Below are 14,147 nucleotides of genomic sequence, written 5' to 3' on the forward strand. Positions count from 1 at the left end.
AAACTCGGAACAAATTCACTGTAGTGGATCAATAGATATACCTCAAGCTCCTGTTTCCTGATGATTTTCAAAAAGATGTTTTAGCGAAAATACACTGGCTGACCTCTTTATTTGGTACACCTGTTCAGTTAACGTTTAACTCAAATATCTAATTGGAATTTAACCACACTCAGGCATGTAGACTTGGTCAAGAAACAAGGAAGGTGATTTAAATTACTTTTTTTTTTAACTGACTTTGAAATATGGCATGGTTGTTGGTGCCAGATTGGCTGGTCGGTGTATTTCAGAAACTGCTGATCTTCTGTTATTTTGATGCACAACCATCTCTAGGGTTTAAAGAGTGTGGTCTGAAAAAGAGAAAATATCCAGTCAGTGGAATCTCTCTGAGTAAAAAAAAAAAAAAAAAAAGCCTTGTTGATGCCAGAAGTCAGAGGAGAATGGTCAGACTGGTTCAAGCTGATAGGAAGGTAACTCAAATAGGTTACAAATGAATCGTGAAGGAAATGCACCAAGTGTCCCTCCTGACAGCGAAGAACAGGAAACTGTGACTACAATTCAATTCCACTAGGATTTGAGGTAAACAAAATGAATGCGTGGATCCGTCCTGCCTTGTGCCTACGGTTCAGACTGCTGGTGGTGATGTAATATCGCCAAAGATATTTTCTTCTCCGTCCCTTTCTGACCACAGTGTGCCTAACCTCTAACACAACGAAATAACACAAAGCCATAATACCAGTTTCTTCAACATGACAATGAGTCACCAGATACCAACAAAGGAGCTTCACATCATAGATGTGCAACCAACAAATGTGCAGCAACTATGTGACGCTGTCGTGTCAATATGGACCAAAGTCTCACAGGAATATTTTGAGAATCTTATTAAAATGTAGAACTAGCAAGGTGTACCTAATAAAGTGGCCAGTCAGTGTATTTGTCCTTTTAAAACTGAAGCAATAAAACTTAGGAGTAGAGGCCGTATCCTTCTACATTTACTCACTGTCTTCACTCCTGATCAGGGTCGTATGGGAGCATCCTAGGACGCCCTGAGCAAAACCCCCGTCAGATAATCGCTCACACGGACACACAAACACGAGCACAACATGCAAATCTTGCACAGATGAGACCTGGTCAGCAATTAGAATGAGTCTGTGTCAGCCACCGATCCTCTGACGTGGCGTGTGTGAAGCTTGCGCGATACAAATAAAAAGCCAGCAGCGGCTGCACAACAGACCTGATGCCTCCTGTCAATACGAGTCGTACACAACATCAATCAAGCTATAAACACCAGGTATCCCAGACATGTCAAAAGAAAAGCTTCAGGCTGAAAATCACACAGTTAGAGAGACTGCAAACGTTACTTTCTAGACAGGTTGCATAATCAACTCTTGACAAACTACGTGTCCTCCAGTGAAGCATTGCACTTAGGGTACTTGCTCATATTCTCTCATTTGATGTGAACACTTCTATCTCTTCAGCGTTACATGTAAATGATTTAATTGTGAACAGAAACAGAACCATTTGGCTTGACAGCTCAGGGGAGGTTTTCTAATATTAATCTTACCATATACTGAGGCTGATGCTAATTATCTATTTGACTGCATTTTTAGCGCTTTAACTAGTAAAGCTTCATTAGCCAATTAACTGCAATTGGAATTAAGGGCATTTACACAGTCAGCACAACAAAAATCATCAAATGTGTTTACAGCAGTCTACTGCAGACACCACTGAAGCTGACTCTCATTTTCTTTCTAGTTTTAGTAAGCTTAGTTTTCATTTTTAATTATTTTAAACAACCTGACAAGAAGTCACAGAGTTTAAGAACAGTCTAAATTATATCACTTTCATATATGATGAATAATAAAAATAATGATTTAATTCAGTCAGTAACAAAAATACTTGTGCATGTTTAATGGGTTCTGACACGATTTCCAGATACTTTCCTGGGAGAGCGACTAAAACTCTTAAATATGAATTATCAGACTGAATATATATGCAGTGTTGAGAGAAAGGTCTTATTAGCACTCTGAATTTAATCTGCAAAAAGGGAAGCACATGCGCAAGCTGTTCACACTTCTCGGCGGATACGGGAAAGAGCAAAGAGGACTCAAAGATTAACACGAGGAACGAATCATTTTTCAGATATAACAGTTTGTTACTTTAATATTTTTTAACACATTTTTTCAGATGCAACTTCAGCAATTAGCTGTCAAAATTTTTTTTTTTTTAATAAAAATCTACTAGAGAGAGTGAAACTGCTCATAAACGCCTGCTTTTCAAACTTCGGTAATTGCGCTGAAATTGGAGAAATAGCGCAGAAAGGTTAAATTTGGAATAAAAAACACCTGGATGAGACGACACCCTGTGTGGCGGCGACGGAAAAATATCCTGGGGGTGTCGTCTCTTAGCGACGACGATCAACACAAATCGGCTAAGACGTACAAACTGCTGCTTCACGTGAGTTAATGTAGAGCTCAGTTACATTACTAAGTGGTGCCTGAGGTAAGGATGTACAACAAGCAATTCCCACATTCCTCTGGGAAATGGTCTGTGTAGAAAAACTCAATAAGTCCAGTAAACTGCAAACAGCTCATTTTCAAGGTTAAATGAACAACCGGTTTCTTGTGAGGAGCAATCAGCAATGAGCTGGGGTTGAAGGCAGTCTTCACTCCCACCAGGTAATTGTTCTTCAGAGGTTCTTTGTGATGATTTAAGTGGCTGGTGTGGCCTTATGTCTCCATCAGCAGCAGCGGCGGCAGCAACATCAGCAGCTGTATCGCCTCACATAAAAGCCCAGCTTGACATCCAGACTGGCAGAGCGGCTGGGACGGTGAATATTCCAGTATTGATTCTCACATCATCGCAGACTCCGTTGTAAATGTAAAGACACTACGCCCCCTCCTTGTATGCTCGCTTTGCCGGAGCAGCGATCAGCCAGAGTGGAAGCTTAATGAACCTTGTTTTGTGGTCGGCACTCAAGCCTGTTTTTCCAGGTACACAGCAGGAAGATGATCAGCCCTTCCGTGATAGAGACAGGTCTGCCCTGGGAGGGGGTCCTGAAACACCGGGCTTGTGCAGTATTACTTCAGTGGTTGGACAGACTAGAGGCCACATTACAGGGCTCACGCTGATTTGATCTAATCTGCTTCTGGCCTCCAGACTGGCATGAATGAGTTCCCTGAAGGTTGAGCTGCTGCCACGCAAACGACCCTGGCACATTAAATCTGAGGTGTGTGCGGGCGGCCGCCGTAATGGATGAACGGTTTAGCTCCAACTTGGTTCAGCGGCCCATAAGCACTCATCAGAGCTCCCCCAGCTCAACGGTGCTCCCTCAGCACAGAAGAAAAATAGGCAGCGTCCACGCAGCTAGAGGCATCACCACCTCTGGTTTCAGCTCAAACCTTGACCGCATTCACCAAGAGTGCATTTTGTGTTCTTACCTGTGTAACTGAAAACATGGTGTCAGTAAAAAATAAATAAATTAATAAAAAAAAAAAAAGAGAGAGGCAGAGAAAAACAGAAATAAACCCAAATCTATCCAGCGCTTAATTTGCAGACTTTTCTAGTGCTTAGGAGCTCAACAAATGTGACCATTTGAAGTTTTAAACCTTCTTTAGCTTGCAGTTAGAGGCCTCAGCACATTGAGCGCAAAGCCCATTATCTCCCCCGTCTCTCTCCCACACAGGCGTTCTCAAACCTTACCCAGTGGTCTCTCACTTCTCAGCTGTGACAGCATTTAACCGTGATTAAGGAGTCAGAGTTCACGATGAGCTGTAGGCAAAAACAAAGAGAGGAGTAGCATGTAGCATGAAGGCTACAGGGGCCACAGAGTACAGCTAAACTGTGTGCGGTGATGAGGACCCTTGAGGGTTGCGGTGTGTAGGCAACCGATCCCACACAAGTCTGAACAGAGAGATGCTGCAGTCCAAACAATTAGCTGGTCTGGCCTGGGTCAGCATGCCCGACCGGAGGACACATACACCAGGCCGGCATCGACTCTCTGAGCACATAATGTATAACAGTGAGAATGCGGATGACCTCACACATGGGGGAAAGGTCCAATCCCAAGATGACGGGTGAAATCTTCTTGGCTGGAACAAAACAGATCATGATGACGGCTACCGGCAGGTAGTCAACTCCTGAAGGTGATGTCCAGAGATTGGGCTGAGAGGAGCCATCATGCTGGTGCTGAGCTTTGAAGTGTGCTCAGGAGTCTGCATAATCAGAGGCTGCCTGCAACAGGATTAAAGCCAAACAGCTTTCAGCAGCCGACTTCATTCAGACGTTCTCCTGAACTTGGCCTCCACAGCAAAATGTTTGTCACTGTTGCTGTGCCACGCTAAGTAGCCGTAAGCTTCTCAAGGCTAAATTCAGAATGAGAGTTCGAGTCAAGCTCTTTAAAAACAATATCTTTCCCTATTCAGTTAGCACCCAAGTTTCATACTTCACGTGTTCGGCTGGAAGCACGGCAAAAGCAAACTTCAGTTACAATCACGTCGGGTATAAATCCTGGTCCCTTGAGGTGGCTGGTGCAGACTGCTTTGCCGACTCTCACTGGGAAAGCCACATTACTGCTACTGGGATATTTGGCAAACAGCCCGACTTCACTCCCCACTGCCTGAGTCACTCACTGTCACGTAACTATTAGTAACACACATTGTTGACACTTGAGAAATAACTTAACTAAAGACATTAGAAGGCAAAATGGCTCCTGAGAGCCTTTCACTCCTCACTTACTTCTTAGCTTGTAACAAAGCAAAGCGGCGTGACTCATTGTCTTGATGAATCTCCCGCTTCGCCTCATGAGAAGTTTCATATTGTCTGATCCACACTTTGTACCGTAGATTTGTTCACTTTTTTTTTTCTTTCGTTCTTTGACAGATTTTAAATTTTCAAATTACACATCAAGGCCAGGACTAATAGAGACAAGTCACCAGACAGAAAAGGCAGTAAGAGACAAACTCTTTTTTAGACATTTTAAGTGCTGAAATGATGTTTTCAAAGATGATATTTTCAAAGGAATAATTCTCATAATTCTACCTACAATTTAAGATGACTCAAGACCATGTACGATCTCTTCTTCTGTCAATACGAGCTATTTTAAGTTATACAATAAAAGCAAGAACCAACATTTAACTATTCATCGCCGCTCCCCGACTCAATGACGCAGTCTAATGGAGTGAAAAGCCGCCAGGACCGGTACTGGGTCTGCGGGGAAAGTGATGATTGTTGTGTGAGGTGGTAAATTTCCACTGAGTGATAAATGTCTCGAGTCTTTGTTAAACGTGGGGCCGTAAAAGCTGCCAATATGCTACAAGAAAAGCCCGACTGTCCCCATCGTGTTCTGCTGACACCTATTACACTGTTATTTATTAGTCCACAGAAGACACAGACAACACGAGCGAGAAGTTTAAATGCGTCCACGAGGACCTGACAGATGAATTTCTAAATATACAGAAGGAGGTGCCAATGGTCATGGAGGGGCGTTCTGCTGAATTGGAATAACAGCGCGCTGCAGCCTCTGCTGTTGGGCGTGTCTTCTGTCCTGCCCTAATTTATCTTAGCCGAGCCCATGTGCGTTCACATTTCCCCTGGGGGAGCACAGCAGAGGCGCGAGCCCACAACACAACACAGAGACTCTCTGAACAGTTTGCTGCTCAGACAGTCCAGTATAATGTGCCATATGCTCCCTCCTGATACCACCTTGCAGTTGGATAAGAAGTAACGAGATCGGACTGCTTCCTACTTGCAACCACAGAACTAATGAGTGAATAACTTAATTCTTTTAAGACTATGCATTACCGATTAAAAAGTCTGGCCTGGTTGTTTATCCCGATGAGGATCTGATCATTTGTCTGAGTTCTACTCAGGATGTGAACCTGGGTCGATACAAGCGCTGCAGGTGCCAGGCAGCTCCTCTGCAGCAGAGCTCTAACAGGGTTAACAGGTCCAGTTGTTGACCAAAACAGACAAGGCCAGGTCAGACGAGGCTTTATTCTGAAAAAGCACTTAAAAGTGATGCTACTTAAAAGAGTGGCCCTCTCTCTCTCTAATAAAGCCGGGCCGCGTCGTGTGGTAATGCGAGCAGGCTGCGAGAGATCCTTTCCCTCAGTGCAGTAAACCAGTCACTTGTTCAACACAACCTGACACGGCTCATGAAAGCTTCTGGATCAGCAAATTGTTACACAGCCCACTGCTCCTTCCAATTAATAATTTACCCTTCACTCTGTCCTGCAGAAAACAAACCCTTTGCTCCGTTGCCACAGGACAACAGCACAAGAAAAAAAAAGAAAAAAGAAAAAAGCAATCAGAGCAGAGGCAAACGTTTATCTACATTGCACAACAATGCACGGTGACGGGAGTATAAATAAAGGCCCGATCGCACCGTATCACACACGTAACACACATCGCAACAAACATAACACGCGACAGTAAATGAGTCACATGGAGCGACCGCGGCCGCTCCAAAAAAAACAACAACAAAAGAAAAAAACAATGTCAACCCAATAAAACCAACTGTTACCCCCACTTAATTTGCACACATTGATTTCCTATTTTCAATTATTAATTCTAATTAGGATGAAGTAGCGTGTGCCATGGGGCAACAGCAGTCGATGTGAAGGGGTGCAGTCAGGGTGGACACTTATTCATATGACGTCAGTAGAGGGTAACCCCCCCACCGCGATTCAGAGGCAAAGTTCACTCCTTTCTCCAATGAATGTATTTCACAGCACGGTTCATTTCCAATGTGAGACTGTGCATAAAAAAACATTATGGGTCAAAAAGTATGATTCGGTACACTGTCAGGACCCATTCTGCATGTGCATTTACCTTAAAAGTAAAAATCCTTCACTTCTAATGGAGCACTTTAAAGGGGGGTATTACCACTCAGTGAAAAAGATATGTCCATAAACAAAACCTTAAAGTCGGAGGCAACACTTGACGACATGGCAGTCCTTCCTCTCGTGTCCTCTGGTGCTCTTGGCAGCACCGCTGAAGACATTTCATGCTCTTTTACCTGCACATTCTCTCAAGTGCACAGCCTTTTGTTCTGACTCGCATCTCCTAATTAGAGATTTATTAGTGACTTTATTTGCATAAGTGCTCTTAATAAAAGAGGTGATAAACTAGAGAGAGCTGCAGCTGTTAAATTAGTATACATGGTACTAACCAGGCAGTGCACCTCTGTGTGCATAGTATGACTTCAGAGAAAATGCAACCCTCGTTCACTGCCAGGTTATGGCTTACTGTAAATATAAATGTCTTAAATGTTTCATGTGACACATGCAGGTTCGTGTCACAAAGGACATGAGTCAGTCGCAGGTGAATTCGGGAATTGCTATTACGAGGGCTTGAATTGGAGATTTGCCTAAAGCCAGTTCATTTAAAAATCTACAAAATCTACAAAATCCTCAATTATGTGTGCATTTTCCAGGATGTTGGACCTGGGACAGCGGGTTATCAAAACAGGTTGTGTTTAGTGCTTCACCAAACAAAACCACAAAAATCAGCAGCACAGCATGCAACATCGCTCAAACAACACAACAGTCTGCACCTGTAAGGCCTAATTTCACTGCATAGCTGAAAAAAAGTCACCACTGTGGCCAAATGATAAACAATGAGCAGTCAGAGGGGAATATACAAATGCCAGAAAAATAATTCATTTTAAAATTCTTTACCTGGATGCAGTCACCCATGGCAGCAGTGCTATCTTCTACTAAACTAGACATTAGTCTTGACAAGCACAACAAATGTGACCTAGAACGCCATCTAAAAAACAGAAAAACTTCCAATGAGACCAGGACCGCAATTAATGATTGTGTTCATAATTTATTAATCTGCTGTGTAGTTTCTGTCAATTATTTATCTGCTACTCATTTGGTCTGTTAAAGGTCAGAATATCCATCACAATATCACAAAAACCCAAACTGCTTGTTTTGTATCACAAAATCTTGCAAAACCCAGTTAAGTATGAAAATAAATTAGCACAATAAAGCACTTAAATGAGAAAATTTCTGAAATTTTTGGCATTTTTTTCCAGTTGTAAAGTCATTTTAGGGAATATAAATGATTCACTTCTCAAGATTGTGTTTACTGAGTGATCAATTCATCGAATGTGAGAACAAGTTGAGTTCCTGAAACTCAAATCAAGTTATCAATGAAGGTCCTTTGAAAATAACACAGTACTGAGACAACAAGCCTTCTACCATAATGGTCTGCTATAGATCGGATGTTAAAAAAAATAAAAACGTATACGACCACCTTGAACAAATCTCCAAAACAAAAACCTTGTATTTCAGTCTCTTTTTTAGACTGCAGCCACAGCCTGTATACACTGATTTTCTTTGCTTGAAACTTCTGTCAACATCTTAAAGTGTGCTAAATCCATACATTTTCAACATAATTGAGTTGACAGCTAAAGACAATATTATGTTGTAAGCATATGCATTACATTCTTCAGCCATTAGAAGACTGTGGAGGAGAGACCTGACATGTTTCTATGAATAACTTTTTCTATTAACGTTATAAATCCTAGCTGAACATGTCCACTGCTACCTGTGAAACTATAAATGCTGAAACTATTAACACTTCTTTAGCTAGATTAAATGTCCTCATTTGGACAAATTTAATTGTGTCACCAGGTCTTGATTGAAATATTTCTACATCTTGATTGGTGTTACATTTTATAGAGAAGATTTATAGAGAAAATCACTGTATTGTGTGAAACGACCAGAAACCTGTGATAAAAGTTGGATACTATAAGTCTGATTGAAACCGGTCTGATTGGGGCTTTTAATATCTTTGTTCATACTTTTTTTTTTATTATTGAAATGAAAGCATGAGGTGAATGCGTTCTGGAAAATTATGTTTGGCATGCACATTATAAGGTCTTCTAATATTGTTGGATTCTAAAAACCAATAATATAACAATGACTTGAAGTGTGTTCTGGTTGGAACAGAATATTTTGTAGCTCTTCTCCTGAAATGATTGTGACTTATTCGTGATGGATAAAGTGTATATCTTCTGAAAACGTTATTGATCAGTCTCTTCCAAACATATAACTGAGGTGTGTATATCAGAATAAAAAGAGGAATGTGTCTGAAACCAGAATGATTCCAGCTTTATGGGAGAGTAAATTAAATAAAACTAGCCTATGACAAGTACAAAGTTCTATCAACTATAATATGATTGGCATTTACAAGCATCCAAGTCAATTTTTTAATGCAGTACAACGCACTTATAAACAACAGTAAGTGTGAGGTTGTAAAAGTATCATCGTGTGTCAGTTTGATTATTTCTGAATCATCTTAAGCTGCGCCTGTGCAGACTGAAGAAATGAAATTGACCCAGAGAGCACCTGAACCCATCGACCAGCACAGAGAGGTATATGGATGCAAAAGCGGAGAAAGTTATTATTTGTTTCTCTAACGGCCCCGCGGAGTGTCATGTACGCCAACTACGTTCATCGGTTGTTTACTCAACTCAGCAATTTTATGCGTCTAACGTGCAACAGCTTACGTCCCTCACTGTAAACACTCAACATGATTTAGCTTAAAGACGGACAACCAGCGCCTCCATCCACCTCGCAAATTAATCCCAACAATACGGAAACACATACGGAAACACAAGCATAATTGGTTTTTAATGATCTCGCATTATGCAAATGCTCACAGTGAAGCCATAAATCTTTGAGGGAGCCTCTACCTGCCTGACAGTCAGTAACGCCAACAGACTCATATACTGCATAGTGTATGGAGAAAGTTATGCAGCGCAGACTTTCACGGACCTCCCTCTCCTTACTGTGCAGACATATGCCTTTCTATTGCACATTTAAATAACAAGAAATGTCAAGAAACAAACCAAAAATAGCAGAAATCTATCAGTTTTATTTTGCAAACCCTAACTCCTGCGGGATCATTGGTATTTACCTAATAATAATTTACCCCTTCACAGTTTGTAAACTGACGTTTTTTGGGGGGCGGGGCTTAGTTGGAGGCAAAAGATCTCAAACACAATAGCCTGTAAACGCCTGTTAGCATACTTCAACAGATTATTTTGGCTGGAATGGATGTGGAAAACATATATTTTAGAGAATATACTAATACACTCACTCCCTGAGACCGTGAGAGTTATTTTAAAAAGTTGACTCTGACAACAATCACTGACCCCTACACTCTCACTCACTGGATGTACGATTTGACCCTACGAGAACACAGAGGGGATGAAGTCTGGTCTGTCTTTATCAAGTGAAACCTCTCCAACAAAGACATTACAAGAAGTATGCGGAACCACTGTGGAGGTAAAGTAGCAAAAGCAATTTCTGCTTGGACATCCCCGAAACACACAACTAACGCTGCATTAGCTAGCCTAGTGGTTAGCATTAGCTTTAACATGTAACAAGAATCCCCCAAATAATGATTAACTAACATAATTTCACTCCCAATTTAGTCTAAACCATAATGTAACCCAGCCTGAAACTGATGATGCATTACATATTGATCTTATCTGATATTAAGAGTGCGTTGCAAGAATTGTTGATGATTGTCTCACTACAATCTACTACTACAAGCCTTTCTTTTAATCACGTTCAACCAAAGTCATCTACGAATGGTAATGGCAGGTATGCAATAAAACTTCAAGTTAGTGTTTTTGCCTTTTCGGTTTTGGCCCCTAAAAATATACCCGGTTAACAGTGACTGTGTTCACCTCAAGGCCTCTGTTTTGCCTCCAGCTAACGATGTCACAATGACGTCGGCCATGAAGGGGTCTATTGAAGTACTTGAGTCTTCAATATCTGAATAATAAAAGTTTGAAAACTACAGCAGAGCATTAGGCTCCATTAGGTGAGAAAAGTAGCAGCACTGAATGATAGCTAGTGAGTGCGATATGAAAGGACAGACACAGGAAAACATCTCTAGCCTTTGATTAACACAGAAAAACTGTAGATTGAGAGTTCTTCCTCCATTTCACCATCACGTCTCCAGGAAGACACAGATCCTTTGGAGGGTTCTCAAGACCAAAAAAAAAAGAAAAAAAAAGGCTATCTTGGAGTTCATCTAAAATGAACTGCTGGCTCTGAAAGCAACACTGTTATCCCAGTCTGTGAAACTCAGTAGGCCCATGAATTATTCTCCCCGATTCTCAAAGTCAAAGTGAAGGGAAAAGTATACAACAGCAACTTAGGGAGCATTGTGAGAGAGTGGCAGAGAGAGAGAGAGACAGAGGGAGATTGAGACACTGTAGTTACATTAAAGAGGCAGCTAAGAAATGAATCAAGCCGTCTGGGAGGAGTGGGGTCAGTCTGCGGAAAAAACTCCTGAATCTCCGTCCACATGACATTTACAACAAGTGCAGAGAGAGAGTATAAAATATTTTGCTAGATTTAATTATCGGTCACTTTTGATTAAAAGTTGAGGACAAACAAAAGATCCAGGGGGAAAAAATCCATCTAAAACCTTATTTCAGAGTCGGTGGAAGGATCAGCGTTATTGATCAATAGCCTTAACCCTCTTTTTGTTCAGTGGCGGAGGGCGATTTTGTCATTCATACTAGAGTATGCCTGTGCCTGAAATGGAAGTGAGTCCCAGAATTATAATACAAGCGAATGTTTCAAGTGTCTGGCTGGGAGAATCACATGGTGTCAAGTTCCTTTGCAAATTTAATTTCTCTGGGGGGGATTCATCACTTTGAGGATGCGGGTACCGGAACAAGTAAGTCAGCAATTTTTGTCTTTTATCCATCTAGACTCAATTGAAAGGCCTTAATGAAGTGCATGCTATAGGACATGATGAACTCCTACATGTCTGCCCAGACTTAACACTGTGTTGGCTGGTGATGTGTGCTCTTGTAAATAAAGCTATTTCAGCGGCACTGACCTTGTTTTTTGTGCTATTTTACTTCAGCTTTACAACTAATTCTGGACCAGTTTCTGCACAGCACAGATTGAATCCTCGTGAATGTATCCTCGTGTCTGGTAATGATTACATTTCCTCTAAAATTTCCTTTGATCCTTATCATCCAGATGCCCTTTTGTCAGTGTTTAGATCCCAGGCTAAATGTCTTTGTTCCACTTAGGAAACCCTAGCTATGTGATAGCGTCTCTCCGCGTTTTGTCCTTTTCCTTTTCCCTCTGTGGCAAAAGGCACCAATTTAATTGAATTTCTGGGCTTTTAATGTCCGCATTACTCTAATCAGAGGAGAGGGGAGTAGAGTTGTTTATCTCGACCTTGGTAGAATTATCAGAGGGTATTTGTAGAGATGTTAATGCATAAACTATTCTGCAAGCTCGTAACCTGAGCTTCTATTGATCAACTAGTCAGAGGTGCTTATAGACATTCCCGACACTGACATGCACTGGGGCACCAGGGAGAAGACTTTCCTGGAGACAAAGTGCGGTAAACTCAAACGAAACACACACAGAAGTCTACTCTGATTCAACTGCACTGATCAAAACACAGCCTTTTATATAAAACAAACATAAGCCAATGTGGAGGAATACATTTTATATGAGCTGACTTAACTTCCTAGTCTTTTGTCATTCTGCCTTGTGACTGCATAATCTTCAGATGCAAGCACTGGATGATTCATCAGTCGCAGACAGTAGAAAGATAGGACTGCCATTATACTAAGGTACAGGGAATTGTGCTATCTCACACAAACAACATGCAATATAACCTTCTGAGAGGGTGGCACGACTGCAGGCGAGGCAGAACGCAGCAGAATGCAAAATACAACCCCAAATACCCTGGGGCCTGGAGGCAAATTTGATTAAAAGTTTGTTTTTCTTCACTCTCAACAAACGGAGGAGCTCGTCGATGCGGCACTGACAGTTAATTGGACTTGGCAGGGCCACGAGTTCATTCGTCAGCATTGTGTGGGGCTTGCCTAGGAGGAGCAGGACAATCGATGTCCCTCAGGACGGCCTGTAATCACTGCAACACTCCAATGAAGTCCAGGGTTAAACATCAGGAGATTGCAGGTGCACCAGAGGATCTGAGAAAGACTGCTAATATGCTCCCTCTCGCAAAGCAAGGACACTGCAACACAGCACCCAAGGGACTGTGGTCATCCCCAAGAACAAAGCTACCTCGAGCTAATACGTGGACCAAAATCATAAACGAGTCCAAGGTCCTGAGAGGTGATAGTGATGTCTAGAACTAATATTTTGATAATAAATTACTACACGAGACTGTGTCATATCGGATGTCAGGATCCCGACATGTGACATGTTCAGTCTGAGGGGTCACAGAGTTATTAGCAGGACATTAAAACAGAAAAACACATTAACGCCGCATATTTATATTCTATTAATTTTTAATGTGTTTTTATTGTTTACTCTGTAGTTTAAGCCTTTTGTATTAATGAAAATTACTCAAACAAATCAAGGAGAGTAAATTCACAGCGGTTGTTTAAGAGGGTCAAACTCTGAGGGTTGACATTGAAGTCCTTGGAGGGGTAATAAGGTACTGTGACTTTTCTCTGGGCTTTCTTTCTTCATTTTAGTGGTTTTATCTCCTCGGGTCTCCACAAGAACTGGTCAAACGGAGAGGAGTTATTGAAGACTGAAAGGAGATGATAAGTCACTGCTGCAGGGACTTAGGCATGCACATCTGTGGTTGGGTTTGTGACATTATGTCCACCAAGAGGTCGTCATAAGCAACGATTAACAACAATCAATTGACTCTTTTGACAAAATCGAGTGTGGCTTATAGACTATGAAATGAGCCCAAAACAGCTTTGTTGTACATTAGTATTCAGGAGATATCTTATCTCTCTAAACTGTTATCATAGCATTTCAGCTATTTTAGACACACTGACCTTCTCTTAAGGACAGGAGATAAGGCTTTTTAATGTCCTTATTAAATCAAGCCATCTATGCAGACTCTCAGAGCTGTGTTCCAGGAGCTCTTAACTCTCACACTCTCTCTCTTACTGACTAATGACAACCATCACAGTGATAATGACCAGCGGGACTGGATGTTGTATCATCCCAACCATCACTACGATATGCCACAATATCCACCAGCGTTTTTGCGCTTAGGTTACAAAGAACCCTCACACACACAAAAAATACGCACGCACACACATTTTGGGCATTCTCCCAAAGGTAATGGAGCAGTGAGTTCTGGGGGAATAATAAATCCTACTT

The 14,147-nt window shown here is 41.6% G+C and overlaps 1 protein-coding gene across 7 annotated transcripts in view; it reads right to left on the reverse strand.

The window, feature by feature from the left end:
- megf11 (multiple EGF-like-domains 11) overlaps positions 1-14,147 on the reverse strand; it is a 71,532-nt gene that overhangs the window by 26,840 nt on the left and 30,545 nt on the right. The window lies entirely within an intron of this gene.

The sequence above is a fragment of the Mugil cephalus genome, chromosome 10 (assembly GCF_022458985.1).
Source record: "Mugil cephalus isolate CIBA_MC_2020 chromosome 10, CIBA_Mcephalus_1.1, whole genome shotgun sequence".
Lineage (NCBI taxonomy): Eukaryota > Metazoa > Chordata > Actinopteri > Mugiliformes > Mugilidae > Mugil > Mugil cephalus.